The 22,487-nt window shown below is 33.3% G+C and overlaps 1 long non-coding RNA gene across 1 annotated transcript; it reads right to left on the reverse strand.

The window, feature by feature from the left end:
* Positions 1-224: 224 nt before the first annotated feature.
* On the reverse strand, positions 225-18,557 carry LOC109341391. Its single transcript, XR_002106953.1, has 3 exons — positions 18,450-18,557; positions 4,893-4,896; positions 225-235 (listed from the first exon to the last, which is right to left on the reverse strand). It is a non-coding gene; the product is annotated as an uncharacterized LOC109341391 (long non-coding RNA).
* Between the last annotated feature and the right edge of the window lie 3,930 nt (positions 18,558-22,487).

Consider the following 22,487-nt stretch of genomic DNA (forward strand, 5'->3'; position numbering starts at 1 on the left):
TTTATGCACGATTATTAGTTGTATAAAATACTATATATTTTTTTTCTTCAAAAAACCAAATCCACGGTAGCGCCGCCAATTTTTTGAAAGCATATTTCCACAACAGGAATTCCCCTCTCAACAACAAATGTGTCACTTTGTTGAAAGGTTAATTCGAGTTGTTGCAAGTTATTTAATCAATTTTGAGTAATGAGAAACTTTATTTAATTAGTAACTTATTTATTTACTTCCTTTTCTGGTTCCTTTTAACCATACCATAAATGTCAGTCTCATTTTATTAAGTTAACCATACCATTTCTCACGAAAGGTTGTTATCAAAGAATAATAAAATGAACAAAAAATAAAGTTAGTAGTTAACTGTACCACTTCTTTCGAATGATTGCTATAAAGAATAAAAGAATAAAGCAATAAATAAATATTAGTTGTAGAAAAGTAAATGACATAAAATAAATGTTAGTTGTAGAAAGATGATTTTCAAACCTTATGTAATACACTAAATAATAATAAATTGCCACTCGTCGGAGTAGGTTGTCACAGCCTACTTCAGGCTACGTTAACTTTATTTAGCCTTGACCATAAGTTCCTTAAAATAGATGCTTTGATATGGCAAGTGAACTAAAGTGTAAATTATACTTTTTAGTTCACTTGTCAATACCTTAAGAAGAAGTATTTTGGATATTTAAATCATGTTTTAGGTGATCAAGCTAAAATCGCATTAAGAACTTCTCAAAGAATCAAAATTAACCAAAAGCAATAACTTGAATATATATTAAAAATCAAAAGATGTTACAAATGAAGAAAAGAAATAACATTACACCATAATCGAAATCAATGTGTAGGAATAACTTTTACATCACATTTTCCAACTCCTTTCTCCTCTTGAATTCTAAGAGAAATTACAAAATTTACCTAAGAACTAGCTTGGAACTGTGGCCCCAAAATACAAGAATTCTATAGAGAAGTGTTTTTGAGAGAAGAAGTGAAGAATAAAAGTCCTTTTGAATGGTAAAAGTTGGCCTCTATTTATAGGCAACCAGGTCATCGCCTGACCCTCTTGCTCCATGTCAGGCGCACCAAACCCTTCAGCATGGGCTTGGTCCTTAGCCCAACAACTTAGTCAGCTGCTTGTTGTTGACTCACCAAAGATATTTGTGAGATACTTGATCAGGCTATTATGATCTATTCTGAAAAGTGCTTAGAGGCCTTGCAAGTAAAGGCATGCATGATGCCATCTTTGCTTGGTAGCCATGTCAAGTTGACCATTTGTTAGCTCCAACCCGCTTGGCTGCTTGGGTGGCAACGCGTAACTATTGCTTGAGCAGTATGCCCTATATTGGCCTGGTGTGTGGTTCTAGGTTGGGCGGTCTAGGTGCACGCTGAGCTGTCTACTTCAGTAGGTTGGTTGTGTGACCATGTCAAGCTTGTGTCTGACCGAGTCAAGTTGGTGTCAGGTCAGCTGGGTGGTCCTATTAGTCCATAATAGGCTGCTTAGTGAGCAACTTCATGTTTTTGGTCCATGCTTTTGGCCAAACACTTAGCTTGCCATCTGTGCATCAAAAGTGGCTTATGTGAACACCTCCTTGCTTGACTATTTTTCTGATTTTTTCTTCTCTTGGATTTTTCCTAGAAAAACTTCATACAAAGATTTGGAATAGAGGTGGACAAAATATACAATCAAACTATGACAATTTATATAAAAAGTGTTGAAGTAAGTTGGTTTTGCATGAATTACATATGATAAGTATCATGAAAAGTGTATGAAAATTAGGTATTTTTGGAACTTATCAGATCTTCACCCCCAAAATATTCATATCTTAGAAGGATAATTTGGATACAGGAAGGGTTAATGCTTCAGGAATTTGCAAACACAATGCTAGTTAGGAACTATCCCAAGTACAACTTCGGAACATGTTTATGGAAAAGGCTCGAAATGGTATTCATAAAGAGTTTGGTGAATGGAGTTCTTCTTCTTTATCAATGAATTTAGAAAATTTAATGAATACTATTGCGGAAATCAGAGCCAAAAATAAAGAAAGGAAAAATGTTCCCAGAAAAGAGGTGGTAGACGCAAAGTAGAAAAAGGAAATGAGGTCTGAGGTTTTGTTTTATACAACTGAAACCATCCTAAGAAATGAATAAGAGCCAGATTTAAAACTCTAATTTTTATTTTATATTTTTATTTATTAAAAACATTTAGTGAATGAATTGTTTAGTATCTATTTAGACCAATTATGAAGCTTTTGTTGTTTTTGATGTACATTGGTGGAGCTGTACTTTTAATTTCATTGTTCGGAGTTTCCTTCAAGACTAATTTTAGTTTCCTATGAAGTGTAAACCTGTGACTATTGATTGTTATTATTTATACAACAATGGCATTCCTTTTATGTCATTCGAATTTGTTAACACTTTCTTTAATATGTTACTTTCTTTAATGAAGATGTGGGGTGAAGAAAATGATTTAGAGTTCAAAATTTTGTGTTTACTACTAGATACTACTATGGTACTTATAGAAATACCGAGAGAATAAATTGGATATTGTTTCTTGGAGCATGTGAGAGGGAAAAAGATAACACAAAAAACGTCATTTTTTTCTTTTTGTTTTTTAAATCGAAACAACGTCATTTCACTTGGTTGACAAAATTTGCCTACAGGTTATTGCCATGTTTGGCAACGTCAAGACTCTACATATAAATAAATTAGGACTAACATGGTTCTAGGTTGCAACAATTGGAGATGAATATGATAATTTAAATTGATTTGGAGTCCTAAGTAAGCAATTTTTTTAAATAATGAGTAGACAAAAAAAAGTAAGCATAATAACAGCACAAGTATACAATTAATTATATGAGTGCATTATAATTTAATTCATTAATTAGTTAGGATCTACATTTCATCAATAAATATACATTATTGACTTTTAAATTGCAAACCGCGTTACTAGCTATAATATTGTGGTTGCAAAGATTATCTCAGTCACATCACACTATAATTATGTTGTGACATCAAACTAAGATGAAAATGATGTGACCATGTCAGGCTGAAAATCAACCACGTTGGACCATATGAAATTTAAATATTCTTTATATAAGAAACAAGTTCACACTGCAATGACTTGCATAATGACTGCAATTGCAATAAAGCCATGACCACAATTGCATTCACAATTTAAAAAAAATACTAGGATTAATTAATGAAAATAATCACATCACCTCAGTTGTAAAACAAGAAAAGAACTTCTAGAACTTGTGTTCTTCTGAGGTCTCTAAGAAACTTGAGTGCAAAAACAATATGGTCGTCTTCATGTACATTACTTCACCTAAGATCAACATGCGCTTCCTCTAGGTTTTCCAGATTGATAATGGAAAAATTAGTTCAGGTAGTTCCCCTTGTGATAGTAAGATACTCTAGATAAGGTGTGTCTATTATAGCCTCCTTAGATTTTGAGTAAGTTCTATCTGTTAAGGTTAAATTCTTTAACGAAGAAGGCATACAAATTTTCGATGTTTTTCAATCCACAATAATAAAAGTGAGATGCAATGTTTTAAGAACTAGGAAGCTTGAGAAAAGCATGTAAATAGCGTGATCCACATAATCGATTTCATAATGTAGATTATTAAGAGAAGTTAAAGAAACTAATGAAAGTTGTTCCCAAAAAATGGAATCGGTCAATGTTAATGAGTTGAGTCCAGTGCAATTGAAAATGCTAATAGGTAGAGATAAGATCATTAAAATATCTTCACAAGAAGAATAGTCAAATTGGAGGTTAAGGTTGAATATTTTTAGGTAGGATCAATAGCAGCTTTAATCCACGTAATCATAGAACAATCCATAGTTTCTGAAAACATTGATTTGAGACAAAACCTTTGAAAGTCTCATGACATATGCATGATAAGAACAGTGTTGGGAACAAGCGAACAATCAATATATAACCCTACGTCTCCAGGAGCGTTGAGCGGCTACCACTATGTATTATTAGAGAATAAGGATTAGTGTTTGACTATTCTTCTCCTTGTTATATTAGGTTTACATAACATAAATATATAACCCTCTACCCCAACCCCTTTAAACCAGCCCAATCCCATAACTTGTATTGTTGTAATGTAGAGATGTGACTCATTGCACAATAATCTCCACCTTGGTGAATATCATCAATCTCTATCTTCTGTCATTGGGTTGGGGGAGCTCCATATTCCAACATCAGTGAATGTTCAGCAAGCTCAGGGAATGCCTGAACTTGTCCATGGTAACTGATTTGGTTAGCATATCAGCTGCATTTTCCGAAGTGTGAACCTTCTACAATAGTATCTTCCCACAAGTTACCAACTCTTTGATCTTGTGAAATCTCACATCAATATGTTTGGTCCTAGCATGATACACCTGGTTCTTTTCTTAGCACTCTGACTGTCATAATGCAACGGAACTCCATATTGCTCAATGCCTAACTCATTTTCAGCCCCATAAGCCATAAGGCTTTCTTAGAAGCTTCACCAGCTACCATGTACTCTACTTCAGTTGTGGAAATAGCAATAACAGACTGAACTGATGATCTCGACATAATTGGTCCACCTGCAAGGGTGAAGACAAACACCGTTGTGGACCTTCTATCATCCAAGTCTCCTACATAGTCTCAATCAATATAACCAATAACTGAAGGCTTACTCTATTGGCTGCCAAACATGATACCGAGACCTGTAGTCCCCTTCAAATATATGAAAACCCATTTGATTGCTTCCCAATGTTGGTTCCCTAGTTTCAACATGAACTTGCATACTTGACTAACTACTTATGCCAAGTCCAGTCTAGTATAAACCATAGCATACATCAAGCAACCCACTGCACTGACATATGGAACCTTTGACATGTATTTCTTCTCTTCATTTGTCTTTAGACACTGATCTAGGGAAAGCTTGAAATGATTTGCCAATGGAGTACTCACTACTTTATCATTGCTCATATCAAATCTCTCTAAGATATTTTCAACATAGCTTTGTTGGGAGAGCCATAGTTTTCTAGCTCCCCTATCTATGTGAATCTCCATCCCAAGAATCTTCCTAGAAGCCTCTAAATCTTTCATATCAAACTCCTTACCTAGCATGACTTTCAGCTCAATGATATCACTCAAATGATTAACAGGAATCAACATATCTTCAACATAAAGTATTAGAAAAATAAAAGAACCATTGTCAAGGCTTCTGACATAAACACAACAATCATACTCACAACACTTATAATCCAGCTTCAAAATATAAGTGTCAAACCGCTTGTAACGCTATTTGGGAGACTACTTCAACCCATATAGAGACTTCTTCAACTTGCAAACCAAGTGACTCTGTCCAGCTGTACTTAACCCATGTGGTTGTGTCATGTAAATTTCTCCTCTAATTCACTATGGAGAAAGGCAATCTTCACATCCATCTGTTCTAAATGGATATCCCGGCCGGCTACCAAGGCAAGCACTATCCTGATAAAAGTGTGTCTCAACACTTGGGAGAAAATCTCATTGTAGTCGATCCCCTTCTGCTATGAATACCCTTTTTCTACAAGACGAGCCTTGAGCTTTTCCCCTTCTTTTTCTGATACTGATGGATTCCTCTTGTATACCCACTTGCGCCCAACTGCATGCTTGACTGGGAGAAATGGACAAGCTCCCAAGTTTGGTTCTTCTGAAAAGACTCCCTATCCTCCATCATGGCACTCATCCATTGTTCTTTCTCCTTGATGTTTATAGCCTTTTGAAAGCTACATGGATCTCATGAACTTATATGGAGAGCAACTGAAGCCATGTCCTCAAAGCCATATCTCCCTAGAGGTTTGATATGACGTCTATCCATGTCTCTAGCAAGTAGATACTCCTGTACATCTGAACTCTCCGCCTGAGAATCATCATGTTCTTGATTGGAACTAGTACATGGTTCCTTGCCTTTATTCACCTGAACCATTTCATTTCTCACTAGAATCATATTTGATCCTAAAGTCTCTCTATTTGGCATGGGCACCTCTGCCAAAACTGACTATTTCATCATTAAATCTTCATCAAACACTACATCTCTACTAAACACCACCTTTCTGGAAACTCGATCTTAGAACTTGAACCCCTTCACACCTTCGGTATATCCAATGAAGATACACCTCTTTCACTTATGATCAAGCTCATATCGTTCATCATTGGGTACATGTACATAAGTAGGACAACCAAATATGAGTAACATATTATAATTGACTAGGTTACCTGTCCATACTTCTTCTACAACTTTATCATCCAATGAAGCCTGTGGTGATCTATTGATGACAAAGAATGCCATTCTAAGTGCCTCTGCCCAAAATCCTTTGGAAAGTCCAGCATTCAGTCTCAGACATCTCGCCCTCTCTATAAATGTTATATTCATCCTCTCTGCAACACCAATCTGCTGAGGAGTCTTCTTCACTGAAAAGTGCCTCTACAAGCCATGTTCCTCACAAAATTTCTGAAATTGTGACTTTTTGTACTCCATACCATTATTTGACCTGATGTATTTGATTTTCCTACCAGTCTGGTTCTCTACCTCTAGCTTCCAAACCTTGAACTTGGCAAAGACTTCTGAGTTATGCTTCAAAAAATATGCCCAGACCTTGCGAGAAAACTCATCAATGAAGGTAACAAAATACCTAGAACCTCATAGAGATGGTTCTGAGTGGGTCCCCATACACTAGTGTAGATATAGTCTAGAATGCCCTGAGTCCTGTGTTGGCCAACCTTGAAACTAACTCGTTTCTGTTTCCCAAACACACAATACTTGCACAAATATAGCTTGCATTTGCTGGCTCCCTTTAACAGTCCTCTTTTGCATAATTCTATCATGCCATGCACACTCATATGTCCCAAACGCATGTGCCATAATTTTGTAGCACCATGGTCTGAATCTACTGAGAACTCTTCAGCCACTCCCTAACAACTTGTAAGTGTTCCCTGCAGTCCTTTTACCCTTCATCACAGTCAGAGCACCTTTGCATACAGCGTTAACTAACTCCTTGTCTTCATCAAAACATAGGCAAAACATTGATAATGTAATTCTTGACACTTTGCACTTTCACCAAATTCTTCTTCAAATCTGGTATGTGCCTAACCTCACATAACGTCTTCACTAGACCATCATCCATCACAATTATGATTTCTCCCATACCAATAATTTCACATGCTTTATTATTTCTTAGTTACACGAAACCAAAATTGTATGCCCTTTATGTGGTTAACCATTCTCTGTTTGGTGTCATGTGGTGAGATCAACTTCACTGTTGTAACTAGAGTCATCTTTCTGTGCAACATTTGTAGATGTAGATACTCCATTTTTCCCCACCGGCTTTCTAGGACTCCATTCATTGAGACAATCCTTTTTGTAATGCACAATCTGTTTGCACTTATAGCACTCTACTGGTGCTATGCCCCTGGAATTTGGTCTTTCCCTTTGGCAGGAACTCCTCTGCCTTGTCTCCTCCCACACGCTTGGCTCCTTTTCACATATAGAGCATCACCCTAAGACCCTTCACCTACGTTCTGTCTTCTTTGAGTCTGGGACAGAAGTGCAGATGTAATCTCATCCAGTTTGATTGAGTCTTTCCCATACATCAATGTTGCCACCAAGGGTTCATAGGAATTTGGCCAAGAACAAAGTAATTTTATTGTTTTGTCCTCATCATCAACCTTCACATCAAGTTTCTGCAAGTCATTGATCACTTGATTAAAATTGTTGAGATGTTGTTGCAAATCATCACCTTCCTGCATCTTCAGGCCATAGACTCTCTGTTTCAAATATAACTTATTTGTTAGAGACTTAGACATGAACCACTTCTCTAATGTCTACCATACCTCTGTTGGTGACGTCAGATCCATAACATGATACATCACCTCATCTGATAGACAGAGTCGTATGGTTCCTACAGCCTTCTCCCTCAACTCTTCCTAATCCAGTTGATCTAAACCATCTGGTTTATTCTCACGCAGCGCCTTTGATAGATGTTTTTGAGCCAACACATCCTTAACCCTCTTTTGCCACAATCCGAAATTACCACTTCCATCGAACTTCCCCACCTCGAATTTGGCACCTGGGTTAAGAGCCATCTGATACCAATTGTTGGGAACAAGCAATAATCAAATAGTAAAGAGTATAGAGACAAGAGAATAACACAAGAGATTTGGTAACGAGGTTCGACCAATTATGCCTACGTCCCTAGGAGCATTGAGCGGCTACCACTATATATTATTAGAGAATAAGGATTAGTGTTCGACTATTCTTCTCCTTGTTATATTAGGTTTACATAACAAAAATATATAGTCCTCTACCTTAACCCTTTTACATCAGCCCATAATTTGTATTGTTGTTATCTAGAGATATGAGTCATTGCACAACAAACAGAAGAGATAAAAAGGGAAAAATGTTTTAATGTATTGTTGTAATTGTAATTCTAGAAGAAATCAAAGACAAGGAGATACTCCTAGAGGTGCTGCCAACGAGGAGACAAATTACACGTAGTTACAACAATTTCAGTATCGAGGAATCATAGGATGTGACATAGAATGGAGTCTGGTAGAATATTGATAAGGTTTTTTATAGTTGTTGGGCCCTAGAGTTGATTGCATGTCGAGTTGGTCATCATCACTTTGCCGTTCTTTGTCTCAACCACATACTCCATTCAAGTTTAGATATTAACTAAGTTTACTTCGACCTTATATTGATGGGGAGATTATCTAAAGATATTTTCAAATATCTTGGAAGATATTTAGAATGGAAGATATTAACTAAGTTTAGATATTTTCAAATATCTTCGAACTTATATTGTTTAACTTATATCTTTGTTTAACTTAGAATGCAAATGCCATAGTGTCACACATATCAATCATTTTCTTTTCCATAAACTCCATACAAATATTTCTAAATTGAGATAGGATCCTCTATGAATTTTTTTATTTCCTAGAATATCAAATTAACAACTACAAACTACCAGTTTTATACCACCAAAAAACAATGTTGACTCATAAAAAAATACCAATGCTCTTAATTCTCAAATATATATTTGATAATGAGTATAAAATTACAATAGCAAAATAGAAGGCTCTCCCATACTATTTCAAACTGTGAACCAAATTATGTGACGGTGCCCGCTATATTGTAGTTTCAATGACTTTCACGACTGTGTCACACCACATAGAGGAATGATAATACAATAGATTTGGTTAGAGATAATATCTTAAGGAAAAACACACAGATCAGTTAAAATTAAGCACACACCTATTGGAGCCCCTTGGTATAATAGACAAGTCCCTCTTGTATTATACATGTAATAAATCTCTGCTCATTAAATTTGTAATGTAATGATATCCTCGAAATTCATTAGTTTTCTGGTCTCTTACTTCCGTATATAGCGAATATTTTTTGTAAAGTAATGATACACTAGGGAATATTTTGGTAGTCTCTTACTTCCGTATATAGCGAAATTGTTTTCGACACAAAGGATAAGATTACTCAAAAAATGGCATCAAAAAACACATAGATTTAAACTAATTAAAATTTAGGACTCAACAAACCTTGAAACTCCGAACTATAAAAACTTGAAGCCCTTAGTGAGCATTGTTTACTAGAAATTTGGACTTGACATGGGATCACTTAGATTTGGATGAACCAAATAACGAAAATTTGAAAATCTGGAGCCCTTAGTAAGCATTGTTTTTAAAAGTAAAGAGTAGAAAAAAATTGTAAGCATAATAACAATACAATTTGTTAGGATCAACATTTCATCAAGAAATATAGATTATTGGCTTTTAAGTTGCAGACCACATCACTAGCTGTAATATTGTGGTTGCAGTGACTACCACAGCCGCATCACACTGTAATTGCATTGTGAAGTCGAACCACAATGATAATGATGTGACCGCGTCAGACTGCAGTACAATCACGTTGGAATACATGAAATTCAAAAATATTTATTAATCACAAGCAAGTTCACACTACAACAGATGGCGTATTGACTGCAATTACAATAAAACCATGACCACAATTGCAATCATAATTTAAAAAAAGACTAGGATTAGTTAATCAAAAAAATCATATCAACTCAATTCTAAAACAAGACAAGAACTTCTAGAACTTTTTTTCTGTTGAGGTCTCTAAGTAAATTAAGTGCAAAACAATATAGTCATCTTCGTGTACATTACTTCACCTATGATCAACATGCGCTTCCTCCAGGTTTTCCAGATTGATAATGGAAAAATTAGTTCAGGTAGTTCCCATGAAGATACTAAGATACTCTAGATAACGTGTGTCTATTATAGGCTCCTTAAATTCAGAGTATGTTATATCCATTAAGGTTAAATTCTTCAACAAAGAAGGCACACAAAATTTTGATATTTTTTAATCCACATTAATAAAAGTGAGATGCAATATTTTAAGAACTAGGCAGCTTGAGAAAAATGTGTTAATAGTGTGTTCTACATATTGATTTCAAAATATAGGATATTGAGAGATGGTAATGAAACTAATGAAAATTGCTCCCAAAAATGGAATTGGTCAATGTCAATGAGACGAGTCCAATGCAAGTGAAAATGCTAATAGCTAGAGAGAAGATTATTAAAAGATCTTCACCAGAGGAATAGTCATATTGGAGGTTAAGGTTGAATATATCTAGGCAGGCTTTAATGGCAGCTTTGATCCACGTAATCATGGAACAATCCATAGTTTTAGAAAACATTGATGTGAGATAGAACCTTGAATGTCTCGTGCCATGCGCATGATAAGAACAGAAGAGACTCATAGGGAAAAAACATTTAGGTATTGTTGTTGTTGAAATGGTAGAAGAAATCAAAGACATGGAGATACTACTAGAGGTGCTGCCAACGAGGAGATAGAATGCATGTAGTGACAACAATTTCAGTTTTGATGAATCAGGATGTGACATAGAATGAAGTCTAGTAGATTATTGATCAAGGTTTTTGTTGTTGTCCGGCTGTAGAGTTGATTGCATTTCGAGTTGGTCATCAACACTTTGTCGTTCTTTGTCTTAACCACACACTCCATTCAAGTTCAAATATTAACTAAGTTTATTTTGACCTTATATTGGACGAGTGATTAGCAGAAGATATTTTCAAATATACGAGAAGATATAAAGATATAAAGATATCATTATTATATCTTTGATTTTACTTAGACTATCTATTGAAAGCGGAGATCCATGGGCAGCTGGAATCCGCTCCTCAACAACAAAACGTCTCACTTTGTTGAAGGGTAATTTGAGTGCCTTGCAAGTTTATTTTATTTTAGAGTGATGAGTGATGAACAACTTATTTATTTAGTGACTTTATTTATTTAATCCCTTATCGGGTTCCATTTAACCATATCATAAAGGTTTGTCTCATTTTATTAAGTTAACCATATCATTTCCTATGAAAGATTGGTATCAAAGATTAAAATAAACAAAAGAATAAAGTTAAAAGTTAACCTTACCACTTCTTTGGAAGGGTTGGGATAAATAATAAAGAATAAAGAATAAAGCAATAAATATATGTTAGTTGCGGAAATGTAAATGACAGAAAATAAATGTTAGTTGTGGAAAGTAAATGATAGAAAGTAAATGTTAGTTGTAGAAAGTAAATGACAGAAAATAAATATTAGTAGTTAGATTATTATTTATCACTCTTTATTTGTCAAGTAACAATCCATTAATTGGATTGCACTCTTTTGCATATTATTCCTATGTACAAAGTTACAAACCAAGGATTGGTTTGAACTTATGTTTTTAGCAATCTTTTTAATCAACAAATAAATTTTATAAGTCAACACTTACTGTGTTAAACTTGCATCTCCTTTCAAGATTCAATTGTAATAGGGTTATGTCGAACCAAAAGGAATTGCATTTAGAAGAAAATCATATAGGCATATTATAGCAACAAAAATGATTAATAATATTTTGATGATTTTTGAGTTATGTTGCATAAAAATGTTAACAAGGAAACATAAACTAATATTCACAAATTCTTGAGGAGAAAATTGGTTTCAAATATAGGATTATTTCTTGACTCACATGCTTTTGAAAAGATTAACAAGTTATGTATTATACGTTCAGTTAATTCTACACGCTATTTCTAAATCCTTCATCTAGTGTCCTAGTATGATAAGATGATTTTCATCTGCTTGCCCACGCCAGACTTACCAAACCCTTCAGCATGGTTTGGTCCATGACCAAGCAGCTTAGTTAGCTGCTTGGTGTTGACTCACCAAAGCTAGTTGTGAGCTACTTGACCAGGCTATTATGGGCTACTATAAAAAGTGCCTAGAGGCCTTGTCAAGTGAAGTCATGTATGATGTCATAGTTGCTTGGTGGCTAACTCAAGTTGACCCATTTGCTGGGTTCAACCCGCTTGGCTGCTTAGGTGGCCACGTTGAGCTGTCTGCTTGAGCAGCTTGTCCTGCTCTAGCCAGGTGTGTGGTTCCAATTGGGTGGTCCCAATTTGCACGTTGAGTTGCCTACTTCAGCAGGTTGTCTTATGCAAAGCTTGAGTCTGACTATGTAAAGCTTGTGCCTGACCGAGCCAAGTTAGGGTCAGGCTAGCTGGGCGGTGCTAAATGTCCACACTAGGCTGCTTAGTGAGCAACTTCATTTTTTTTTGGTCCATGCTTGTGGCCAAGCACTTAGCTTGCCATCTGTGCAACAAAAGTGGCTTTTGTGGACACCTCCTTGCTTGACTATTTTTCTTGATTCTTTTTCTTCTCTTCACTTTTTCTTAGAAACTTCACACAAAATTTGGAAAAGAGGTGGACAAAATATATAATCAAAATATGACAATTTATCTAAAAAGTGTTGAATTAAGTTGGTTTTGCATTATTTTCATAAGATAAGTGCCATGAAAAATGTATGAAAAATAGGTATTTTTGGCACTTATCAGTATCCAAGAATATCTCTTAGGATTGACATGATTTTATCTTATCGTTTATGATTTGTGTTTTTTCTATTACAATATCATCATATCATCATTCACAATATTATCAAAGCAACATACTATTTTAAGAATTAATTTTTCTCATTCACTATCTAAACCCTCTAATTTATAATATTCAAGCCATCATATCTAGTTTGAGGGAAACTTAGACTAATGATCATTTTGCTAGTTGATTTTCAAGTTATTAGAAGTCATGTAAGAAATAGGTTTCCATGTTTCAAAACTTTTTCACAAAGATGAATATCTTAATATTACTTTTGGACAACAGAGACGATAGCTTTATATTATTGCTAGTGGGAAGGACGGTATTGTGTTTGCTCCACATACTAAAGAAAGAGATCAGGAAATGGCTTGTTGAAATTCAATGAGCAAATGATGATAAAATGTAATAGAAGAAAAACTCAATTCTTCTTCCTCTTATTCTTATTATTCAACTATTCTAATTTTTTTACTCATGATGGGTCTACATAGACCCTCTTCACCTAAATTTCTTCTTCCTATTTATTCTTCTCTCTTCATTTTCTCCTCACTTTCCTTCTAAACAATCTCATTCTCATTGTTCGTCTTCTCTCTACCTTAAAATATCATTCATTTTCTTTCCTTTATTTTCACAGCTCCTAAATTCAATTCAATTCATTCTCAATTTTAATTTAATATTCTGACTTTCTCTCTTCTTGGGCAGAAATTATTCATCCTTCACTTTCTCTTTCAATTCAATTCATTATTGTTATTCTTCTTCTACCTATGGTAGTTAAGTATGAATATATCTTCTGCTATGAATAATTAAGCATTGTTTGCATTTATCATGAATAGTTGAGTGTTGTTGTCTTCATCTTCTTCAATTTCTTTTGCCGAGAGCATGAAAGCTCATCATAGATCAATCCATTTTAGGTTTCATCAACATTGAAACCACTTAAAGCTCTTTTTGGAAGAGTTCATTAACAAAGTAAGCTTAAAACAATTAATAAATAAGGATACATCCAAACAAGAAAAATGGAAGTTCAATTTAGACAATTAGATATACTCATTAATAAAACAAATTCAATTGTCTTACATCAATGTTTCATCTTCAAGGATGGCTACTCATGAAATTTGTGCCATGAGATCAAGACTAATTTACACTTTAATTCTATAATTACGTCGAGCTATTCATCTGCCTTTAATAAAGTTTAACCATTACAATATTCAGATCTATGAATTGAACACATATTTGGCTCAAAAGATTATAAGCCTCGGTCTTAAAACTCGGCGCATGTAGGTCTTAACAAATTAGATATTTTGCACAATCCAACCAACCACTTCCCATTATATTTCCTCACTCATCTCTTTCATTAAGACACATGATTCCCACAAAATGGAACCACATAACAAGAAAAACCTCATCTAGTATTATTGATCAAGCGAGGTTGTTCCACCTTGTGGCCCCTAATTTATTTTTTCATCTAGCCTAAATAAATATCTTGGGACTATTAGATCGTGTATTAATGTGTGCATCATATTCATGTATATCCCTCCATGTCTCGTACACATGATTGACTACTATGTTCATGTGTGTTAAAATGTAGTCATACATTTATACCTTTGGATAGTCAATAACAACAAGTATAATATCACCTCTTAAAAAAGATACCATCCACCTTAAGAATTTCTCCATATTCTTGATGAGCTTCCAATTTTTTATCAATTCAAAACTAAGATTTTTATTATTCTTTCCCATGAGTAACGAATTTCAATTTTTATTTTAAACAATATTCAATATAGAAATTTTGGACCAATATTATAGAGTTATTCTTCTTAGAAGAAAATGGAATTATATTAAACTTTTGATTCTAATTCTCAAGAGTCAACATATTGATAATCTTCCATGATGAAACTTTGAACTTGTTAACTTTAATTTGCTAAGTTTTCTTGTATACTATGTTCGCATATGTGTTGAGAATAATAGTCCCAAATAGGTTAACTTTAAAAGGTAATCACATTTTTATCCTATAAAAAGAAATGACTTCTAAGTGACTAAATCATCAAACAATCCTAAAATTCAGCCAATCAGTTGTTTTGGGCCATATTTTTCGTAGTTTAACTTTTTTTCCCTCTTTGTGGGCTGCTCCTCGTGGTTTATTTTGTCTGGAAAATATTCATGTACGATAATGATCGAGGTAACTATATTCCATTACTTTTTATTATTTCAAGCATTTCTTTATTTAAATGATTTATTATATTGTGATGTATTTACTTTATTACTTTATTTAATTTGTGAATTTAAATTTACCTAAATTTGTTTATTTCATAAGTAACATTTTTTTAATAAGTTTCTAGTTGTTTCTATTTTAATACATAGGAATCTATTTGCAATATGATAAGGTTATTTTAAATCTTTTTTTATAATAAATAAAATGAAGTCATCCCCATAGAATAGCAAGAGTGAAATCCCATACTTTCGAGATTCATGTTTTTGAAAATTATTATTGTTCAAATATTCATCAAATAATCACATTAAAAAGGGAATGACGTAGTATCGAGCATATCATAGTACAGTAAAAACTTAATTATTTGAAAATCTGAATTTAAATTTGTCAATATTGTATAAATTAACATATTTTAACTTTATTAAATTTAAAATAAAATACCAAATAATAAAGGATGATAGTTTCTTTGTATAAGTTCATTTTAGTAGTCGAGAGAAATAATATTTTGTACTGAATGATGTATAGATCCATTTAGATTTTTGGTTTATATATATATATATATATATATATACTTCATTTTATCTATGTTATTCAAGAATGTGGAAGTAATGGAGTATATTTCTTGTACTAGGTTTTCTCAACAACTTCAAATTCTATCTTCAGTATTCGCTAGACTGTGTAGTGGTATTTCAACAATTGGATTTCAACTCAAGCGCAATAAGGCAAAATGTGGGACCATTGTGCTCGTAAGTTTAATTATCTATAAAATTCAGATCAATTACTCATTTTAGTTCCTTCAGTTTGTTATGTTACCAACTTAGACCCTAATAAATTTAAATTCCTATTTTGGTACCCAATTTTTGCAATGTAGAACCATGTTATTCATTCTGTCTTCACCCATCTACTAATGCTTCTCAAATTTGGATACAGGAAGGGTAAATCATTCTGGAATTTACAAACAGAATGGTAAGCAAAAACTATTTGGGTACAACTAACAACCATGTTGATGGAAAAGAGCCAAAGAATACTATTGCCAAAACAGATCCAAAAATAAAGAAAGGGAAGATGTGCCCAGAGAAGAAGTGGTTCACCCAAAGTAGAAAAATGAAAGTAGGTTTAATGTTTTCTATATTTTTTGAGACCAATTATAAAACTTTTGTTGTTTTTAATATACATTGGTGGGGCTTCACTTTTGGTTTTATAGTTTGGAGTTTCCTTCAAGAATAATTTCAGCTAGATGTGAAGTGTGAACCTGTCTCAAATGTCAATTAGTTAGTGCAGTTTTTATGTGTCAATAATGATATTCAACCACATTATGCCAATTCGAGTGGATGGGTCTATCTTTGTTTTTCTGGTTGCTGTGTATCTCACAACCCATCACTTATTTTGACATCATCTTCCTTAACTAATTGCTTAGTTTACGCCTTAGTTTATAGTGATTGTGTGTCAGTATCACTACAAAAATATATCCTGTTAGCCACGGTTATAACCGTGGCTATTGTACCATAAAACCGTGGCAAAATACAGCAGCCACGGTTTCCACTACCCTAGCAATTACTGGCGTTGCAAAAATTTAGCCACAGTCATTTTATGATATAGCTACGTCTAGAGGAAGTGTGGTAACATTTCTTTAACCACGGTTCCAACCGTGGCTAATGTGAACCATACTCGTGGTTAATTAATACCTTTATTTTCACCACAATTTAACCGTGGCTAATTATTTATTCAGTTATTTTCACACATATTCCTCTCCTAATCCTCTCTAACAATCATTATATTCCTTAAGCATTAATACTAACAAATTGGACCCAATATCTCAAATTATCATCACCTTCATCTTAAAATAATTCACAAATACATAAGTATTAATAAGTTCACATGTATCATTTAAACCAATTTTTGAAACATTCCAAATTTGGTTAAAAAAACATTAATATTTCTATAGTAAAAATTTCACGCATAATCACATGGAACTTCTAGTCTTGCCTACTTGATCACTTCAACATCACCTTGAAGGAGTTTTGAGATCTGTGGTCCAATGTAAAATATATGAGATTAACAATACAATAATGAATGAGTGATTTTTAAAATGAAAGATTGTATGCACTATAAACTTAGTAAGCAAATGCATCATTTATACACTTAATTGGTAATTGAAAACCATTAGATTGAGATTATACAAGAACCATATATGCCTAGTAGTGTGCAAGCATGTTTTGTTTATTATTACCACATCAATCATGTTATTCTCCAAAACCTTTTAGCAAACGGATAAAATACACACACAAATTATCTATACAGCAAGCATGTTTTGTTTATTGTTACCACATCAAAACACTTCAAATGCGTTTTCTTGAAGCTTCTCTTTCTCTATCACTTTCAAAACAGCCAATCCTACAGCTGTACAAACAGGATTTCCACCAAAGGTGTTAAATTAGTTTCTGCGAGTCAACACTTTTCAATCTCTAGACTAGTTACAACAACACCAAGAGGAATGCCATTTCCAATGCTCCACCAGTACCAAAACCAAAATTATCAAACAAGTCAATAAATATAAGTAGAAGGCAGAGATATTTGTAAAAAGGGACTAGCTAATTTATAATAGACTTATGGTATATGCTAAAATTTCAATTCATGGTAACATAATGTATATATACTTTTAAGGATCATATTAAATACTAAAATGAAATGAAGGCAAATTTTTCAAACAAAACTGCAGAAGTTGTATGGATATAGCAACAACATAATAAAAATCGACAATAATTCAGTGAGGTAAAGCACCATTTTGTTGTTGTTATCGATCAAAATAATCACATCTATATTACATTAGAAGGATAATAAAGTGGTGGATCTGAGAAGAAAGAAAGGGAAACCTGATAGGTGTTATCAAATTTATCATACATGAAGCGAGTGATGATGCTGGTTTCGCCATCAGATTAATCACCTAAGAACGCAACTAGTATTTTGCATTCCAAATAAATTTAGGTATAAATGGCATGTTCCATTTTCAGTTTTTATGATCACAACATAGGCCACATCTAGCTGTAACTTAACAANGGAAACCTGATAGGTGTTATCAAATTTATCATACATGAAGCGAGTGATGATGTTGGTTTCGCCATCAGATTAATCACCTAAGAACGCAGCTAGTATTTTGCATTCCAAATAAATTTAGGTATAAATGGCATGTTCCATTTTTAGTTTTTATGATCACAACATAGGCCACATCTAGCTGTAACTTAACAAGGAAAAAGGAAAGAACACAGTTGCACTGCACCAATTGCAAGTGTGGCGCATACCTTTTCATTAATTCAATTAGTTTGTGATCTTTTGGCTTCATACCCCATTTTGTATCAACTAGAAGGCAAACTTGTCTGTGACCAACTCTTGTGGAAACACACTCCTTATTCTAAAAATAAAGGTTTTCCAGANCTTCTCCCAATTTTCTTTCACTCCATCTTTAGCATATGCAAATCCATAGATGAACATATGGTAGAGTTGGTGGACAATAACAACATAGAAGGTGTATATGTGTTAGGCAAATATTGTCTCTGCATTCTTTAACAACTCCCCTGCTCCTTGTCTTAAATTAGTACCAAGAACTTTAACAACATCTGTCTCACCTGTGGACATTTGTGCTTTGTAAACAGGGCCAAACGCCCTATGATGGTTGTAAAATTAGAATTTGCCTTTTGTATATATCTGGAAATGGAGTCTCAATGTTCCCAACACACAAATACACAAAATATGAGCAAGTCCATAACACCAAATTATTATCCCCTCCCCTTATTTATTTCTTGCTATAGAATGGAATATTTACTACATAAGAGAAGAAAACACAGAATTTCTAATAGGTATATTGGTCTCATTTAGGTCCTAAAAAGTTCACTTCTAAATCTTTATATTTTCGAAATCCATGGGAATATTGGTCTCATTTAGGAACAAATCTAAAACCAAGTATTTTAGTATTTTGATTTTCTCACTTCACTTTTCCTTACACATTTTTACACCTATTTGTAAGTATTTCAGTATTTTGTTCTAGCTAGGAGTATATGTATATGGATCCTTCATAAGTCAACCACCTGAAGATTGGTTCCTAAAAGCATATACATATATTCTACCCTTTCTACGGTCACATATGTATAATTATTACACAAAATAAACATGATTTTATTCTATGAAAATGTGCAATGGTACTCATACTGGCATATAGAAAGAGGCTTTTCCAATTATTGGCAACAATAAAATGGAACCATTTTGGTTTATATGTGCAAGTTGCATATAAAAGCACATGCACTCATTAATGTAATTTATATATATAACATAAAGGACATAGTAAATAACAACAAATCCAAAATCCAGAAAATTATTAAGTTAAATGACAGTCTGCATGAAGCAGTTTATGTGTATGTGCCTATTTAGGTGTGTTGTTTCCTATGAAATGAATTGCATGAAGCAGTTTGAATGTTTGATAGTCGAATGTTGAAATTTGAATTTGAAAGAGGGAGTAAAGAGTTCTTTTCAACCATGTAGCATTAGTGTGATTAGAGTATGCAGGGAAATTGGAAGTGGTGGAATTGTTTTTGCCTTTTAGAGTCTGTGAAGTCCTAACTTTGAACATAAAACTGGATTTTAAGATTTATAGGATATGCAGTTGCAGGATTTTAAAAAAGAAAAGATGAATGAATAGTATTAAGAGAGGGATGAAATGAAAATATGGTTTTGACTATGAAATTCTCCTAAAATGAGGCAGCATGCAAGGTTAATCATCCAATACCATCTTTAAGTTAATTCTATTCCATTCCTAACCTCAAAATCTCCTTCCTATCAACCATTCCTATTTCTTTTCATTTTTATTATTTTCCTTCAGTTCACCTCTCTCTATTGCATTACTTCATTTCACCAAATATGATATTTACATGGTAAAGTAAAACTATAATTTTCACTTCTATTGTAACGTAAAACAAAATTAAGAAAATCAAATATATATTCAGGGTTTTATTATATATTACTAGGGAATGATTTTTTTCGCATCTAAAGTATGAAAACCATGAATGTTAAACTAGCGAATCGAAAAATATTTCCAAGTACTCTTCTTTTTGTATTTTGATAAACCAACCAAACCACTTTTTATGTCTACAGGAAGTGGTAAAAAAATGATCACCAACAACAACCAAGTTTTTCTCATTAGGCAACAAAATGACCAACACAACAAAAGTAACACAATTCTATTATATTGTGCAAAACAATATTTACACTCTTACCGTTCACATTTTGCATTATACTTGATCATTTGCCTATTCAACCAAAAAAAAACCTTATCATTATCTCTGATCACGTCGATGGAGTCTATTTCTGCTCCTTCTTCATCTGTCACCATTACATCTTTTGCATCAAACCCAAATTTTTCACATGTTGAAGAAGATTCACACGTTAGATAAACATAGAGAGAGTAACATCTAAAATTTTGAAAAAACTCAGGTCAGAATCATCTACAAAATTCCATAAATCAGCTCTAGTAAAAAGTAACTTACCAAAATAAGCAATTATGCTTGAATGTGCTTCCTGGAACACAAGTTGAATAATTTATGGGTCATGTTAAGGAATGCAATAATAAAACATATAAATGAAGTACTAGTACATCAATTTGCCAAATAATATTTTCTTTATCTGTTTTTTAGTAAAATTATATGGTTTTAGTTAATTTTCAAGTGAAATGTCAACATCCAAGACTGAACAACTGAAGCAGGATGAGGAATGGAGTAATGAAACAAAAGAAATAGTAAGACTAAGAAGGAATCAAAAGAAATAGTAAGACTAAGAAGGAAACAAAAGAGTTTCTAAAGTCAATTTATGGATGCATTGTTTAAAGCAATACCTTCAAGTTGTAGCTAGAACACCAAAGTGTATAACATATGAAAATATGAACGTTTCTCCTTTAGAAGCAAAAAAGCTATAGTTCTGTATTCTCGTTATATATACTGATACTAATATTATATCCAACCTTCATTTATGTGATATCTAACCTTCTTCATGTGAGATTTGCATGAACCTTCCTTGTGGTACCGGTCCAGTCAGCTTTAGAGTTCTTATTTATGAAGGTTGTTCGTCAATTCAAAAAGGCATCCTCCTCAACTTTTACAAGAACACATCTATTTGATTATACATATTTAGAAAGAAAATTGTAAACATGGACTAATAAAAAACTCATAGGTTAGGGATTTGAACATATTTGGGGAAATCAATAGCAGATTTAGAAAATGTGAAATTAGATAATTAGGATTAATGATTATAGTAGAAGAATCAATTAATTAGGTATTTTTATTCAGAATTGAAGAGAATCGAACCTTGGAAGAAGCTTCCATTTGATTTGGAGTTGTTGAACTCACAACAATGAAGAAAATTAAATTCACGTATTTGAACTTGCTTGAATGAGTGAAAGAGAGTGAACGAGAGAGAAGAGAAGAGAGTGAACGAGAGAGAGAAGATAAGATAAGAGAGTGAACTAGAGAGAAGAAGGTGAGAAATGGGGAAAAATGAAAGTGAACGAGAGAGAAGAAAGTGAGAAATGAAAAAAAGAGAGGAAATTGAGTATCGATCCCACATTGCCCTCGTTGAACAAAAGATAAGTGTTATATTTGTTTGTCTGTGTAATATTTTAACTACAGTTACTGAAACCGTGGCTACCATAGAGTGGCCATTCTGCGATTTTTTTGTAGTGTATTTAACATTTTGACTATTAATTGTTAATGATAAGTTTAATTATAAATTTCTGTATCATTCTATTGTTGAGCATTTGAGTTGTTTCGTATTATTTATATAATAATTACATTCCTTTAATGTCATTCATCTTAGGTAACACTTTCTTTAATCAGGTACTTTCTTTAATAAAGATTTGTGGTGAAAAAAATGATTTAGGGTTCAAAATTTCGTATTTACAATTAGGAACTAATATGGTGTTATAGAAATTTTGAGAAACTAAAATGACTGTTTTTTCTAGGAGTCGGTGAGAGAGAAGAAGATAACATAAAATGACAAGGTTTTGTTTCTTAATTTTTTTAAATTCAAAACAACATTGTTTCACTGAGTTGCCAAAACTTTTCTGCTTCAAATCACCATGTGTAGCCATGTCAACACTTAACATGCCATATCATCAACTCCGTTAATATTAAAACACCAGTGAGGATGGTAGAGCTAACATGGTTTTGCAGCACATCATGTCTCTGATGGCACGCATTGACCACTATACTTCTAATATAAAGGCTCAAAGTTACCAAGTCCCAACTTGTTGATGTTGAATCCAAACTCAATAAAGTTGTATTTTACTTATGAAGATG

Source organism: Lupinus angustifolius, unplaced genomic scaffold (assembly GCF_001865875.1).
Source record: "Lupinus angustifolius cultivar Tanjil unplaced genomic scaffold, LupAngTanjil_v1.0 Scaffold_455, whole genome shotgun sequence".
In the NCBI taxonomy this organism is placed as follows: domain Eukaryota; kingdom Viridiplantae; phylum Streptophyta; class Magnoliopsida; order Fabales; family Fabaceae; genus Lupinus; species Lupinus angustifolius.